Source organism: Dromiciops gliroides, chromosome 6, assembly GCF_019393635.1.
Source record: "Dromiciops gliroides isolate mDroGli1 chromosome 6, mDroGli1.pri, whole genome shotgun sequence".
Taxonomy (NCBI): domain Eukaryota; kingdom Metazoa; phylum Chordata; class Mammalia; order Microbiotheria; family Microbiotheriidae; genus Dromiciops; species Dromiciops gliroides.
In genome coordinates this window covers 80,566,177-80,583,127 of record NC_057866.1, presented here as the reverse complement: position 1 = coordinate 80,583,127, position 16,951 = coordinate 80,566,177, and positions in this window count along the sequence as shown.

Below are 16,951 nucleotides of genomic sequence, written 5' to 3'. Positions count from 1 at the left end.
CCTGTGTGCCTCAATCTCCTCATTATATCTTATTTGTCTAAAAGGTACCTTCCAGCTTGAAATCCAAGGCCCTTATGGGTTCAAAAAATTTTTAACTCCCTTTGCTATACAAAATTTAAAAAAAAAAATTTTAAATGAAAATTGCAAATTGACAGAAATCTGTTTTTATGGAAAAAAGTCCTTTCCTTCCTGGTTTTCTCTTGCAAATTCAGCAGTTATTTGATATTAGAGATGAAAAGCTCAGCTCTGTTAGCAGCTTATTGAATAATACAAAGGACAAAATGGGGATGCAGTCCCCATCAAAATCTGTTAGTAACTGCATGATGGAAGAGTCTTTTCTGACTCTACATCTCTTTCCAAGTGAGCCTTGGTAGTTTGTGTGTGTATGCGGGTTTTTATAAAATAAATAAATAAAATAAAACTTGAGGAAAAATGCATGTGCACATACATATATGCATATACATTATACACAATACCTTGACTCTGGTATTTTGATTGCCACAGGTAGAGTATAAGTCAAAAGTAAAACCCAGCTTTTTTGAGTTGATTTATAAAATACTGAAAATCGTGGACTTCATGCAGAGTGTTTGGGATCCTTAGCAGTTTTATACCCTGCTGATTTACTAGTGGAGATAGCTATCAGGTACTGAAAGGAAGAGCACAAGTTTAGTTCAGACCAGGAAAGGACATTAAAAACCCAGTCATTAAGAGTCCACTTTGCTGACCAGCAACGTGAGTCTTCATTGTTCTCTGTAACACTACTGTGATCACAGTAGGCCATGCTGCTGTTCACACAGTGTTGATATGGAAAATTGTTGAGTCATGTTAGGTTCAGGGCTACCCTATAGTCTTTCTGTAAACTTTGGATATAACAGAATCACAGAATTTCCATGTTGAAAATGTCAGTGTCCAGCTAGTTCAACCTTTCCCAGAGTGATACTGCATTCTAAAGCATACTTCAGCAGTGGTCATTCAACCATTTTTTGAGCCTAGGTCTCCCTGTCTAAGCCACACTGGAGGTGCAGTGACTACTCAGGGGCCTGATCCCAATATCGACAGGCATGGAAGCTTTAACTTTTTCTGCTTTTCTTATCTGGATCACTTTGCTCTTCCTAAGGCAGCTGGATGGCTTTCTGGGTGAGCACTTCTTGGGTGCTCATCATATTTGTGCAAGACAAAATGTAGATCCCATATCAGCTTTAGTGTTTCTGAAGCACAGAACTTAGAACTCAAATGATCCACCAACCTCAGCCTCCCCAAGTAGCAGGAATTTCAGTTATGTACCTTCACATCGTGCAACCATTCTTCTTTTGAACAAAATATTCTTTTGGTCCAACTTCCTAATAACTAAAACTGAATCAGGCTGCTTTAGGGCTATAGTGGGCTTCTTGTCCCTACCAGTATCCAAGAAGAGACTGAATGTTCCCTTTTCTGGCATGTTGTTTGTTGAGAGCATTCGTACTCAAATGTTGGACTATATGACCATTGAAGTTCCTTTCAACTCTGCAATTTTACGTTCCTATGTTTCTAGAATATGATAGATTGTGAGAGAGCTTAGATACCATTGCCCAGTGCTCTCATGTTTCCAGAGGCATGAAAGTCCATGAGTGTTATTCAACAATTACATAAAGCAAGGACCACCCCCTTTCCCTTTCTCTTGCTTAAAAAAGGGACTAAGAAGAGCATCCAGACATATCTACTGCCTAGCTTAATGAGAACAGTGCTCTGGATTAAGTGAAAAGTGCCTGACCTTTTACTAAAGAGGTTTAGCTACCTAAAAGTCTCTCCTGAGATCCTAAGATTATTGAGGCACACAATGCTACCTGGGGAGAACTGACTACGGCCGAATTACTACACGCTCCTCTCTGTTCCCAGGACACGAACCTATAAAATGGCACTAAGCTGTATGGATCACTCTGTCAAGTTAGGGCCCCAGGATGATAAATCTGCCTGAAGGCAATGTGCTGGTACTGGTAGAGGGGAGTCAAATAAGTCAATCAGTCAGCAGGCATTCATTGAGGCTTTTCTATATACCCAGTCCTGGGCCTAGTGCTGTGGGAGATAGAAATCGCATTTCTCAAAGGATCTACTAGGCAGTTTTTTTTGTGTTGTTTTTTTTTGGGGGGGGGTGTGGATAGAATAAGCACATACGGGACAGTCAGCAAGTTCTTAATGGCCAAACTGCTCAGTACTGACTGTTAAGGGCAATGAGAGGCCAGAAAAAGGTAATGACTGCTTTTTCCCCTCTATTCAGTTATTAAGCATTTATTTTGTAGAGGGAGATCTGAGCTAGCAATTCTGTTATAGGCTTCACTCTGGTTTATAGTGAAAAACATGACATAATTCATTGCAATGCTAAACTTCACTGAGTGGACATTCAATTAGAGGCTACTCTTCCTTGAAAAGATGTAGGATGAGCCAGGTTATGTTGCCTTGATGGGTTTTTTGGACTGAGCTTGGTGGCACAGTGGATAGAGTGCTGGGCCTGGACTCATCTTGCTAAGTTCAAATCTGGCCTCAGACACTTATTAGCTGTGTAACCCTGGACAAGTAACTTAAGCCTACTTGCCTTAGTTTCCTCTTCTGTAAAATGAGTTGGAAAAGGAAATGGCAAATCACTCCTGTATCTTTGCCAAGAAAACCCCAAATGAAGTAAAAAAGAGTCATATCCAACTGAAATGACCAATAACGGAAAAGAATTGGGAGTTGTGGATTATTCTGAGGAAAAATGATAAAATGAAAGTGTTGCATTAGGAACATTAATTTGGAGTGGTTATAGAGGACATATTTAAAGGAGAGACAGTCAGTATTATTTGTAAAATTAATGCAATAACCTATCTATGAGGTAAAGAGAATCTAGACAAAAAAGTCCCTGGGAGGTGGTGATAAAACATTGACTAGACTACCAGAAGACCTGAGTTTGAATCCATTCTGTCATTTACTATTTACTATTGTGTGACCTTGAGTAAGTAATCTAGCCTCTTCATGCCTCAATAGGTACTCAGTAGGCCTCTGAGTCATCTCTGAAATGAGGGGGCTTGACTAGGCTCAGGGCCCTCCTAGCTCTAAACCCTATGATGCTAGGGTGTCCAAAGGAGGTATTGAGAAGAAGGGAAACTCAAGATATTTCAGAAGAGAAATAAACATGCTCATGTCACCAGACAGCCATTGAAAATGCATCATTAGCTCATGTTTGTTCCCTGGACTCCTGCCCACAAAATGTCACTCAGCAGATTATGGATCGATATGCAAAGTTCCAGCCTTGGAATGGACAAACGGGTCAGACTGAAAAGTGCTGATGGCTGCAGAGTGAATGCCTGAAGGCCAAGGAGATGGCATCTGGGACGTCAGCAGTCAGTGTCCTTCTCTGCACCTTAGTAGCTAAATCAATACAGGCCCAGTGGCTGAGAATGAGGCCCTTGCTAGCCCAGAAACACCCCTTCAGAGGCATCAAGCATCGTAAAATTCTTATGTGCACAATAACTGGTTTCCCCACTAGCAGCTTTAGGGTAAAATTGTTGCTTGTGATTTTGCTGCTGCAGCGAGAAGCTAAATTTTGCCAACCTTGCTATCCATGGTGAATAACAATGAGGAAAGAAAGAAATGCACTGTTCAGATTGGGGTGGGGACAGGAGCTGGAGAATTCCAAGAGATAGTGTCTAGGCAAAGTGAGAAGGTCCCCTCCAAGGGCCAGCTTATTACATCAGAGTTATTTTAGAGTTGGAAGGGACTTACAGATAATTGACTTCATCCTTCTAATTTCTTTTAGAGAGGAGGAAACTGAGGCTATTTGGAAGCCCATTGGATGTTTTGAATCAGTTAAAATCAAAAGGAGAGCTCTCCCTCCCTTCTTAGGGACTGACCCTCAGGTCACCAAGGAGGACCTGTGTCCTCCCTATCTTTCTATTCTTATGGGAGTGATGGAACTTGTGGAGTTGGAGAAACAGATGGCTTCTTTCTAATCCTATCTGTTAGTACCACTGCTCACCCATACATTCCAATGAGAGGACCCTTGTGCTCAGCTCTATCCATGTCCTGATCTCATTTCAGGCTCTTGGTATAATAAGAATGATTCCTATTTCCATAGCTCTTTAGTTTACAGAACACTTTCTGCACAACAGCCCTGGGAGGAAGGTAGCATTATTATGCTCACCTTGATGAAATGGGAAGCCTATAGAAAAAAGATGAAGTAATTTTCTCAAGATCAAAGGTTAGTAAGTGGTGGAGCTAGGACCTGAACCCAGACCTCTTGGATTAGAATAATAAGATGCATTCTAATGAATTTAATTGTGAAATCAATTGTGATATCAATGATAATAGCACTCCAAGTACAGGATCGAGGAGTAGCCAGGTAATTGTGAAAAAACGATCCAAAGTTATTAATGACAATCAAATACACTAATGGTGATATGAAGTATTGTTCCTAGAAAAAAAGAGATCCATAATAATATATAAAAGAAGCCAAGTGATAGCACCACTCTATTGTGCTCCTTCTAGAATGCTACTTGAGGTTGGCAATTGGGTCTTGGGGCTGCATTTTAAGGAAGATTAATTGAGAAGCTGGAAAATGTTCAGAAGAAGTCTACAAGGATGGTGAAGGGAATGGATATCATCACTTAAGGATCAGCTGAAGGAACTGCATATTTTTAGCCTAAGGAAGAAAAGGAGGACATGACAAGTTTCATCAAGAATTAGAAGGGCTGTTAAGTAGAAGAAGGATCAGCCTGTTTTTATTTGGTCCCAGAGAATAGAAGCTGGTGAAATGGATTAAAATTATAGAGGAAGTTTATGTCTTGATGAAAGAACATTTTTTTTCAATAATGAGTGTGTTCCAAAAGTGAAATGAGATGCTTTGAGTGGTTTGGGGCTCCTCATTACTGCAGGTTTCTAAGAGAAGGTTTGATGACCACTTATCAGGAATGTTATAGAGATGATTCCTGTTCCAATAGAGGGAAGAGTAAATGAGCTTTGAGATCACTTCCAACTCTAATATCCAATGATTTTCTAACCTGGGTTTCAGTGCTTTTTTGTATTCTTCAGTGATTATCCTTTTAATAGGGAGGACATTACTTAGCATCAATATTGTTATTCCCTCAGACCACAGGATCTCACCCTTGTTACTGTCTCTTTGTTTAGTCGAATGCTGGTTCTTGTTACCTAGTTTGGAGGGTAGCGTGAGAAGGGACATGAGATGAGTGGAAAGATGTCTATGCCTTTATATTATCCAGAGGCTTAGCCAAGGTTCCTGATTAATTCAGTCACATCTCCTCCTATCTGACCAAATCAGTGGTTTAGACTTCTATTGCTTACTTGTTCTTTCTTACCTGTGCGCATCTTTCAGAATTTGGACTTTTTTGTACCTGGTATAGTGGTAATCTATAACCCTTCCTTATACCAAGTAATCTACTGTCAATGACTCCATTGTTCTCTTAAACTTCAATTTCCACTCATTCCACCCACCATTATCTGCCATTCAATATCTTGGCTTCTCCTGGACTACCTACCCCATCACAAAGCTACCAAAGAGGCAGTGTGGTGGTATCTCTATCTCACATTTGCTTTGTGAATGGATAAATCACTTTAATCCTGAGAACAACTGTTTTCTTAACAGGAAAATGGAAATAGCCATTTTTGACTGCCTTGCATGGTTTTAGAGAATCAAATGAGACAAAGCAGGTCAAAAACACTTGAGGAAACGTGATATTAATATACAGGATGGGATTTTGTGAGATGATGGATGAACAAGAAAGTAGTTGGCATGTCTGAGCAAACAGATAAACAACACAATAAGATACATTTTGTCATAAGGATGAATAGACAGACCTTGGAAACAGAAGGTCTCTTCTTAGCTATATGGCCTTAAGCAAGTCCCTTTATCTCTCTGATCCTCATTTTTACCTTCTGCAAAATGGGGATAGTAATACTTGTCCTATCTACCCCCAAGAAGTTTTGAGGAATAAAATTATTACTTGATAACCATAAAGTTTCAGCGTTTCCCAAAAGTTGCCTAATTATGCTTAATTAGCATAACAGTTATTTTAGCTCCAAAATGCACTAAGATTTTAGGAACACCCTTTATGTAGTACAGATTCACAGAACCATAACATGAAGTACTGAGTGATTGTACGCAGACCCTCTTGGGTGTGGCCAAATATGGAATTATGTTATATTTTGAAAATCTAGTTTGTAAAAATACTACCCAAATTCTAGGGAAGGACCACAAAGAGCAACATGCTTTACGAAAGCAACCACACGTGGTTATGCTTAAATACCAGCCTTCGATATTTACCTTCTCTTTTTTTTAAGCTCCTATCTTGAAATGATTAAGATCATATCAGGTTTACTGGGGACTGCTTACGTCAATAATGTATCAATGTCACTCCTCTTTGGACTGCCTTTCTCATTCACTGACCTTGTCTTCCTTTTGTGCTCAAAACAGATTTATGATGGACTATATCTTTCTTAACCCCTATGCACTCTGCTTTTCAGGCTCCAATCTCCATCCTTATCCATTTTTCCACTCCCTTAACTCAGGTCCTAGCTTTTTATACCCTTCATGTCCTTCTTTCTACTCCTTGATTACTTTCTGCTCTTCCTTATTCACACTGACCTTTTTTTTATTCCTTGTGTATTTATTGCTCCGTGGCACTTATAACCCCAAGGCACATCATCATTTATCTGCTCTGTGTCCTTTCTTTCCAATTGAGTTTCCCTGAACACTGGCTTCATTCCCCTAGATTTGACTCTGCTTTAATGGAACTTTCTTTGCTCTGTCTATTCTTCTTCTTATCGCCAGCCTGTTACTTAGACAGTGGAGGAACAAGATAATGACACTGCAGATATAAATGGGACCTGAGAAATGGGACTCATAATATAAAAGGGGACAAGGAGGACAGACATGAATAGTATATAGCTGGGGCTGTGGGCAGTACTGGTTTGGTGATCAAGATGGGAAAGGGGACTTTCAAAAAAAGACCTTCAAGGTTCATAGCTTAGACATGAAAGGGGTCTGAAAGATCATTGTCTAATGTGCTCTTGCAGATAAAGAAACTGAAGCCCAGAAAAGGGAATGGATTTCCCCAAGGTCAAAAAAGATAATGAGCATCAGAGATTGAATTTGAACCCAGGTTTTCTGAATCTAAATCTAATGTTCCTTCCAATGCACTATACAGAAACTTAGGATTAGCTGTAACTTAGGGGACACAAGTGACTAAGCAAGGGGGTAGAGAATTGGTTACAGCCAATGGTATAGAAATCGTATCCCTTGTAATAATGACTTGTGGAGGCAGATCTTGTGCTTAGTGCTATGTGTTTATGTGCCAGGGAGGGGGCAAGAGATCAGGGGGCAGGGTTATGGGATATAGGCTAGAAGAACAAGGTATTGAGTATATATTTAGAGACATAGGGGACCTCAGAAGCCTTCTAGTCTGACCCCTTCATACTGCAGATAAGGAAACATAGGTAGTAGGTTACAAAAAGTATGATTTGAATTTGTCTCCTGAATCCAGAGCCAGTGTTTTTCCCACTATATCATTGTCTAAGTATTGTTCTTTCCTCCCTCCCTTTAATGTGAAATCTTATAATAAAAGCAAAAACATTCCTCTGAGACAGATGATTCATGACTCAACAATCTGAATGCAGGCCAGTGGTAGGATTCAGTCTTTGAGCCAGGACCAGATCTCTATCACATACCGGGAACAAAATATGTCTGAAAGGAGAGGGAAGATGCAAAGGTGACTCCAAGTATTTATGCCATTAATAGAAGTAGGAAAGCTGTTAAGGGTAGCCTGGTCCAGGGGAAGGGAAGTTTAGATTTTAGCCATCTTGCATTTTAGGTATGGGGAGCTAGGGTGCTAGAATGAAGAGTATAGGGGATTTGAAGGCAGGAACTTGGATAAGATGCTGTCTTTTCCTTACTACTTCTGTGATGTTGGAGAAATTATTGGGCCATAACACTATAATAAGGATATATGACTGGATGGCCTCCAAGGTCTATGGCAATTCCCAATCTAGTGATCTTGTGATTTTAAGATCATAAAACATGGAAGTAAGTATCTTAACTCTGCCAAAGAGCTTAGAGACAAAGGAAAGGGGACTAAAGTGGGTGAAAAGGAGAAGAGGGAATAGTGAAGAAGGAAAGGTCAACTTGAGAAGAACCTGAGGATGCTAGGCTCAAATGTGGTGGAATCAAGGCAAGCTAGCTCTACAGTCCCAAACCAAATGGGATGTCTACATTGGAAACCATATTAACTGGGTTCAAATCCTGATTTTCTATTTACTACCTGTATTACATAGGTCATCTTACCTTTATTACTTTTGGGGCTCTAGGTTTTTTTCTCTATAGAATGAGGGGATTGAACTACATAATATGGTTGATTCCCACCTTATCAAGAAAGAATAAGGAGAAATCAGGCTGCTGGTGATAGAGGAAAAAAGATGGTGATGGAAAAAAGGAAAGATCATTAGTCTTCTAAGCCTTTTCTAACAAGCACAATAGGTTATTAGCAATGAAGAGAGAAGCATGATGGAGGGGAGTGCTATTAAAAACTATTTCTCCACTAAAGAATCACTCAGTTCTTTTTTACCTAAAGGAGGTTTATAAAGCCCTCGAGACATTTGCCTAAACAGGGGTTTATGATATGCCTTATGAACTCATATAGGTTTCTATCAGTTCGGTGACAGTTGAATTGAATCACAGAGAAGAAAATATTAAAGTTATAGAGTTAAGAGATGAGTCAAACAAGAATGTGCTAAGAATGAACAGAGAGCAAGCCTTATCTCAGTCTGGTCTCCATTGCCTTCTGGTGCAGCCTGATGCATTGCTACTGACTGAAGGGAACTGTAAACACTTTTTTTTTTCTGTAGGGGAAACCCTAACCAGCTACAAAAGCTCCAATGAATGGAGCACAGAGTTGCAGGTAATCCACAGCAACTCAGGTAAGCACTAGAGGTGAGGCAGAGTTGGAAGCTACAAGAATTGGCTAAATAAGAAGTTGAATGAGCTATAGCTCTTCTCTGTAGGGGAGAAACATAACTACACCATTCCTCAAGTGGATGATGGAGGTGTATGAAAGAGTTGGTTAACAAAATCTAGTGAGTTTTCTCCCTTCAGGGAAAAGGCTTACTAATCACAGAATCTTCTTAGTGGCTATTGGACAGTGCATTGGTTAACCCTGAGCATACCTCAATAGCTGAAGAGCAGTTGCAATGACAACATTATGTTCAGTAAAATGGAAATACTTAGTGATAACTACAAAAGCATAATACCTAGGAGAGATCACTGGACAGTAATATCCAGCAGAGAGCATCAAAATCAAAAGAAGACATCAGTAGCTTTCCATTGTTACCAATATTAATTGTTTCTTCATATGTATATTCTAATCATATGTACTTTCTTTCATCAGTTTGATTCTTTATGTGAAAACCTTGGCCACACATGTTCTCCACATATGGATTCTCCATTGTTAATTCCCACACAGGTTCACTCTTCTTATACAATGTAAGAATGACTCTAGGTTTGTGGAGAAATGTTCCATTATTTTTTCCTTTAATAAACCATTAAGGGGCCATCTAGATGGCACAGTGGATAAAGCACTGACCCTGGATTCAGGAGGACCTGAGTTCAAATCTGCTTCAGAAACTTGACACTTACTCGTTGTGTGACCCTGGGCAAGTCACTTAACCCTCATTGCCCCACAAAACCAAAAACAATACATCATTAAACACCTTTATTTTGAACAGTGTGTCCTCTAGCTGATCAGTAAAAGGAAACACATTGATGGGAGCTCATATGCTATAGTTTACAAATGATTCTAAATCCTGTTGGGTATTGTAATGATTGGAATGATGCCAAGGAAAAGCCACAACGCCTCTGAGGCATTTTCCTCATGGTGGAGCTCTCCACAGCAAGTCTCCAGTAGGTGGCGTCATTGGCATTTTCCTCATGGTGGAGCTCTCCACAGCAAGTCTCCAGTAGGTGGCATCATTCCAATCATTACAGTATTAAGGTAGCACAGTGGATAGAATTCAGGACCTGGATTAGGAAGATCTGAGTTCAAATCCAGCCTCAACTATTTACTAACTATGGGATCCTGGGCAAATCACTTAACCTGTTTGTACAGTTTTTTTTATCTATAAAATGGAAATAAGAATAGCACCTACCTAGCAGGATTGTTGTAAGAATCAAATGAGATAAATAATAATTGTAAAGTATTTAGCACAGCACCTGGAATATAAATATTAGTTATTGTTGTTGTCAACAACACCACCATGCTTAAAGTATAACAAGTTCTTAACCTTGCCTCCTCCCCCTCTCTCACCCCACAGATCCAATCATCTGTCAAACCATGCTGTTTCTACAATGCCTCTTGCAACTGACCTCCTCCCTCTCCCAGCACCCTTTTATTTTAGACCTGCATCACCTGTCACCTAGTTCATTGTGACAGTCTCCTAATTATTCTCCCTGCCTCAAATCTTCCACTACTCTCACCCATTCTACATTGCTGCCAAAGTAATTTTCCTTAAGCTCAGATCTGACCATGTGCCTCCCCTACTCAACCAAAGCCAGTGGTTTCCTATTGCTTTGAAATTAAAATGTAAACTCCCCCCATGCAGCTTTTAGAGTCCTTTATAACCCGATCATCACCACCTTTCCTGAACTCTGTTATTAACAAACTGGCCTCTGGAGTCTTCATATGACTTTTGCATCCCTCCTCGGTGCCTATGCACTGACTGTCACAGAGGCCTAGAATGTGCTACATCCTTACCTCCAACTCATAGAAGTCCTCTCTTCTTTTAACATATAGTATCATCCTTTACATGAAGTCTTTCCCAATCCCTTCAAGTTCTAGTACTTCCTTACCAAAGTTCTTTGTTGTAAATAAAACAGACTGTACCTAAATTGAGAACCTAACCAGGACCAATGGATAAGGTAGTCCATCACCATCACATCTCAAGCCCATAATGTATTCTAGGAAGAAAAACAAAGGATGGGCAGAAACCCTGTACTTGTGATCAGTTCGGCTTCTTAAAGACTAATGACAGAAATGCACACCTATTTTAGTGGAGATATCTGAATTGTAGACTATTTGCAAGAAATAGAATTTGTTTCTAGATAAACTTAGCATCTTGACTCAATTTTAAACAAAAGGTTTGCAAGGAGAGATTCTCTGGCACCTTCTTTAAACTTGTTAGTAATCAGCATACTCCAAAGTGCTTACCACATAGAGGATTTTGCTTCTAGGAAGTCCAGAACAAATGTCTGAAGGGTGGTAAAATTGAGACTACTACCTTAGTCTCCTGATTCCAGGACCCTCTCACCTGCAGCACAGGATTATAAAAGTGGCCACTCATGTTTTGTCAATTATTTTATTTGGAAAAGAAAGGCTATTAGAAGAGTGGGAGGAACAGGAATTATTCTTTCTATGACCATCACAAGTATCACTCAAAGTGAAATATTTTAACAACTAAGAACATTCTCTAATAATATCACAAAATTATTAGATTTAGAAGTCATTTCTTCCAATCCTCTCATTTTACAGATGAGCAAAATGTAGTTTATAGAGGATAAGTAACCCACCTAGGTTACCATAAGTAACCAAAAGAAGATTTGGAATTAGAATCAGCACCCTCTGACATCAAATCCAATTGTTTTCAACTATACATGTGTTGACATGCTTTGCAATTTGGCAGGTACTATTCAAGAGGGATGTTTTTATTATTATGATTATGATTATTACTATTATTATTATCAAAGTTGAATTTCTTTTTCACATCTGCCTTCCACATCTGCCTTTCCTTGTTGATATGTTGATATCTTACTTGAGGAAATCAGCATGAAAACAGAATGAAGGGCAAGCAAAGTATCCAAGCAAGATAATGAAAAATGAGTATCCTATTCCTAGATTCCATGATTCAGTGGATACAGCACTCATCAACACAATTAAATGCCAAGAATCTGACACATGGAGGACCAAACTCATTTCTTACCATCACTATGGCCTTTCATATATTAAACAACAAAACAAAACTTATTTTCTATTTTGTTCCTGATGTTTCCTTTCATGGTTCAATGAAGTGGATTAATTTTATATATGACACAATGTTACTATTATTTTTAGCAGGGTTGGGGATGACATTTTCTCCTTAAATTCATTAATTCACTATCCTTGGAACTATAGTTCCTTTATCTTCATTATCTCCTGGTCTGAGGATCAAAACAAAACACAAATTGGGTTGGATAGTGATTAAAAGGACAAAAGTTGTATACTGATTAAAAAGACAAATTAGGAATAGAGTTTTGTGGAGGGCCACAGCCCAGAGGGAAGCTTCTCCATCTCATCTCTTTATAAATAAGACATGCTTTCTATTATTTTAAAAAATGAAGGGCAGGATTTTGTATTGGATCTTGGGTAAAAGTGTGAATTCCTTATGGAAGCAGTAAGTGTCATGTGGGCAAGTTCCAGAAATTTTTCAGGTAAGTTTGCTTATGGATATTAAAGCTGTCCAAAAATCTAACCAAATCATGCTGTGATAAAGAATAGGAGTTTTCATCATTTGCTAAAGGATGGTGAGCTTCACTTGCCAACTCTTTAGAGAAGAATTTCTCAAGTTCTGGGGAGCAGCATAGGTTATTTTAAAGGCATATGCATATAGCTCCTAAAATGGGTCCTAATTAAGTCCTAAAAAGAAACAACACATTATTTATATAACATATTATATTAAGTGATTGGCCAAGGGTCATACAACCAATATGTGGCAGACATGGAATTTGAATTCAGGTGTTCCTGTTTCCAGAGCAAGCATTTTCTCCATTATCATTTAAAGCCTTGTGATGATGATAATGGTAAAAAGAGTACAAGTGCAAAGAGCACTTTAAGGCTGACAACATGCTTTAAATCATTATCTTATCTGACTTAAAAACTATACTACTAATTTATAGATGAGAAAGTTGAGATGCAGAGAAAGGGAGTAAGTATGTACCAGAAACCATACTGAGTACTTTACAAATATTAAAGCAATCGATCATGACAACAACCCTGTGAGATAAGCGCTATCATGATATCCATTTTATAATTGAGGAAACTGAATCAGGGGTGAAATGATTTGCTCATGGTCACACAGTTAGAAAGTATCAAAGACAAGATTCAAACTCATGTTTGTTCTAATTTCAAGTCCAGCAATCTTTCCATTAAGCCATTCTAGTTTTGAATTTGGGGTCAAAGAACCTAGGTTTGAGCTGGTCTCTGAGACTGATTTTCCTCCACTGCAATATGTGGGTATTAATAGCTGTGGGGACTCTCTTATGGGGCTGTTGTAAGGACCAATTGAAATAATAGATTAAAATGTTTTGTAGGGAGCCAAGATGGCAGGGAAAAGGCAGTGAGCTCTTGAATTCATGACATGATCACTCCAAAAAACATTGAAATAATGCCATAGGACAATGCTTTGGAGCAGCAAAATGTTTTGTAGAACTTAGAGTGCTATAACTATTGTATTGCATTATATTGTGTTGTTTTGTGTTGTTATTCATTCATTTAAACTGGCACAAGAGCAAAATACAGTGGTGGTGTGAGCTCGATCATTTTGCAAGAGTTACAATATCTGTTCCTCATGTCCCATCAGAAAAATAACTTGGAATCAGGAGAAGTGAGTTTTGGCGCTCACTTCAAAATTAAAATAGTGTTGTAACTTTGGGTAAGTAACTTTGTTTTCAGGTCTGCGTTTCCCGGGCTTTAAAATGAAGTAGATGGATTAGATGAATTCTAAGGTTTCTTCTGTCTCTATAAGTGAACACAGTAAACACAAACACACAGGTGTATATTATATGTAGTGGTAGTAGTGTTTGTCTTTTGTTCTTAAAGAGGACCATGAAAAGTATCATGACTTCCACTGAATTGGATTTTAAGTGAGGAAGAGCTGTGCAAAGTCACCAGCCTCACTCTCTCCTCCAGAGCCATCTGGGTGAAGTGATAAGATATATATCAGGATGACTGGAAATGACCCTGGATGTTTAAAGCAATTGGGGTTAAGTGACTTACCCAGGGTCACACAGCTAGTATGTGTCTGAGGTGAGATCTGAACTCAGATCCTCCCAACTTCAGGGCCAGTGCTCCATCCACCGAGCTGCATAGCTGCCATTTATTATAAAATGTGAAAGAAACAGTATGATATAGTGAATTAGAGCACAAGACAGAATAAAAAGAGAGCTGTGTTTGCATTCTGACTTTGATAGTTAATTGCTGGATGTGCTACTCAGTTTCTTCAGCGATAAAATGAACATAATAATAAGACACACTCTGCAAACCTTAAAATACTATAAAATTGTGAGTGTACAACACCATCCTTTCATTCATTAAATAAGTAACTCTTAAGTCCCTACTGTATGTTATATATTGTGCTAGGTAATGAAGGTAATGAAAAGATAAATAAGAGAAAGTCAGGAACAGGGGAATAGAATAGGTATTTATTAGGAACATACTAAATCTGGCCTCAGACACTTACTAGGTGTGACCCTGGGCAAATCACTTAACCATGTTCGTCTCAGTTTCCTCATCTGTAAAATGAGCTGGAGAAGGAAATGGCAAAGTACTCTAGTATATTTGCCAGAAAGACCCGAAATGGGATCACAGAGTTGGACATGACTGAAATGACTGATCAACAACAATGTCCCTGGCACTCACTGTCCTAAGCACTTTACAAATATTATGTCATTTGATCCTGGTTTCAGAGAACTTAGAATAATAAAAAAGTGAAAAAATGCCAAATCTTATCTAATTGAGTAGCTAATTGGTCAATTCTATTAATATGGATTTTTTAAACATTGATAGGGTAAGAAGTGTAAGAGAATGGGGAGACTGAAAAGAGAAGTTTTTGCCATTTCATGATTGTATCCTTAGGCCATCTATATATGCCTCAGTTCCTGTTTGACGTTTTTCTATTGGCTCAGACTCTTCATGCTGACTTCTTTTTCCTTCCTCTCTGTTTCAGAAATATTCTTTCTGGAAAAAGAGTTAGATCTTTAGCATAATCTTTTCTGGTAAGATATCACAGAACCTTTTGTAGATTAAATGCTTACGGAGCCTGATTCTTTGGCCCTTGGATGAGACAGAGCATGCTCACAAAATCATTATGAGACAAGCATTCCCCCAGTTTTATTCAGATTCACTCAGGGGGCAATCAAAGAACATTGATTACTTATTGACAAAGGTAATGCTTCTCAAAATCAATATTAGAATTTTCAATGTGAAGGCTGAGATAAAAAAATCTGAAAACTCATCTCTGAAATGACAATGGAAGGCAGTTCAAAAAACTGATTTGTAATACACACTTTTGTTTCTAATTTAGTTTCAGAAATGCATGTAGTCAATCACTAAAATATAAGGGGAACAGAAATAAGTTAAACTGATATGGTTTCTAGACCCAGAGAAATACCTGTCAAGACTACAGGAAGATTTCCATAATGAAATCACTTCTGAAATTCAAAGGGGCTATTTGTTTGAAAAGCAAACTTAAGAAGGTGACTCACTAATCAGAAGTGACTTTCTTAGCATATTAGAAATGGAGTTCACTTCTTGGGAAATTGTAGTCATGTGTTCTACATCATGGATTTTCAACTCTTTAAAAAGGAAGATGCTTCAAAGATTGCCAGAGCAGTAAAGGTAATATTTAATTTCAAATTCATGAACTGCCTTCAAATATGAAAGCAAATGGAACAGCATAGGACATCTGGAAAATTACACTTGCAGGAAATGCTCGAAAGCCTGTTGTGGCTGCTCGTTTTGAACCAACAAATAAAAATTCATTGAGCTATTAGTAAAAGCTCTGACTGTACATGTGTGCATATGGTGGGGGGAGGATGAGAGCATTCTTTAAATGCTATTCACATTCCAGGTATCTATCTCATTCCACCTGGCCACATGATGTTTGAAGCCAAAAAGCAAAGAAAAACAGGAATTTAGGGCTCATTAGAGTCGCATAATCTTTGTTATCCTCAACTACTGAGCAATTCCCACTGATCCTTGCTTCCACTCACATAATACTATGTATTTCACTACACATAAAACTATGTTATTCCTATCTCTGTTTCTTTTCTTATGTTATCTTTCCATTTGTACATCCTTCATCCTGTGCTATTTTCTATCCATTGTCTACCCATCCTTCAAGAGTCCCCTTAAGTCCCTCTTCTTTCATGAAGGTTTTCTCAGTCACTCCCACCCATGCTGAGCTATTGCTTCTCTAAGTCCTTTAATGCTTAATTCTTGGACTACATAAGCCATACCTGGTACTCTTTCAATGTACTCATTTTCATATGCTCTGCTTCATGTTCCCACTTCTCTCCTTTCAGATAATCACAAGCTCATAGTATTTCAGAATTGGAAGGAAATTGAAACATCAGTTAGTTAAAACCTTTGCCTGATGCATAAATTTCTTCTCCCTAACAAGTGGTCATTGTTCTACTGCTTCAATACCGCCTCCCAGGAAGAGGAACTCCTACTTCCCAAGGCACCCAATTCCATTCTTGAGCAGTTAAAAGCTATTTTTTGCTGATATTCAACCAAAATCTGACTCCTTGCAACTTCTACTCACTGGCCACAGCACTTCTCTCTGGAGCCACTCAGAATACCTCATCCAGTTGTTTTTATCTGACAGCTCTTGAGATATTTGAAGACAGATATCATATCCCTTCCAATCTTTTCTTAGCCTACACACATCATCCCCATTTCCTTCAACTATTTATCACATGACCTGATTTATAGTCACCACAGCATCATGCTAACAAAGCCTCCAAATTCCAATTCTGTATATTAGTGATGAAGGATACTGGATAGATGCCTTTAAGGTCTTGATTGGTCATTCTACTCAAGGTATAGTTTGCTTTTTCTAAAGCCTTTTGCTTTAGCCTTTCATTATGAGGATTCAGAAATAATAAAAAGCCTTACAGACAGAAAAA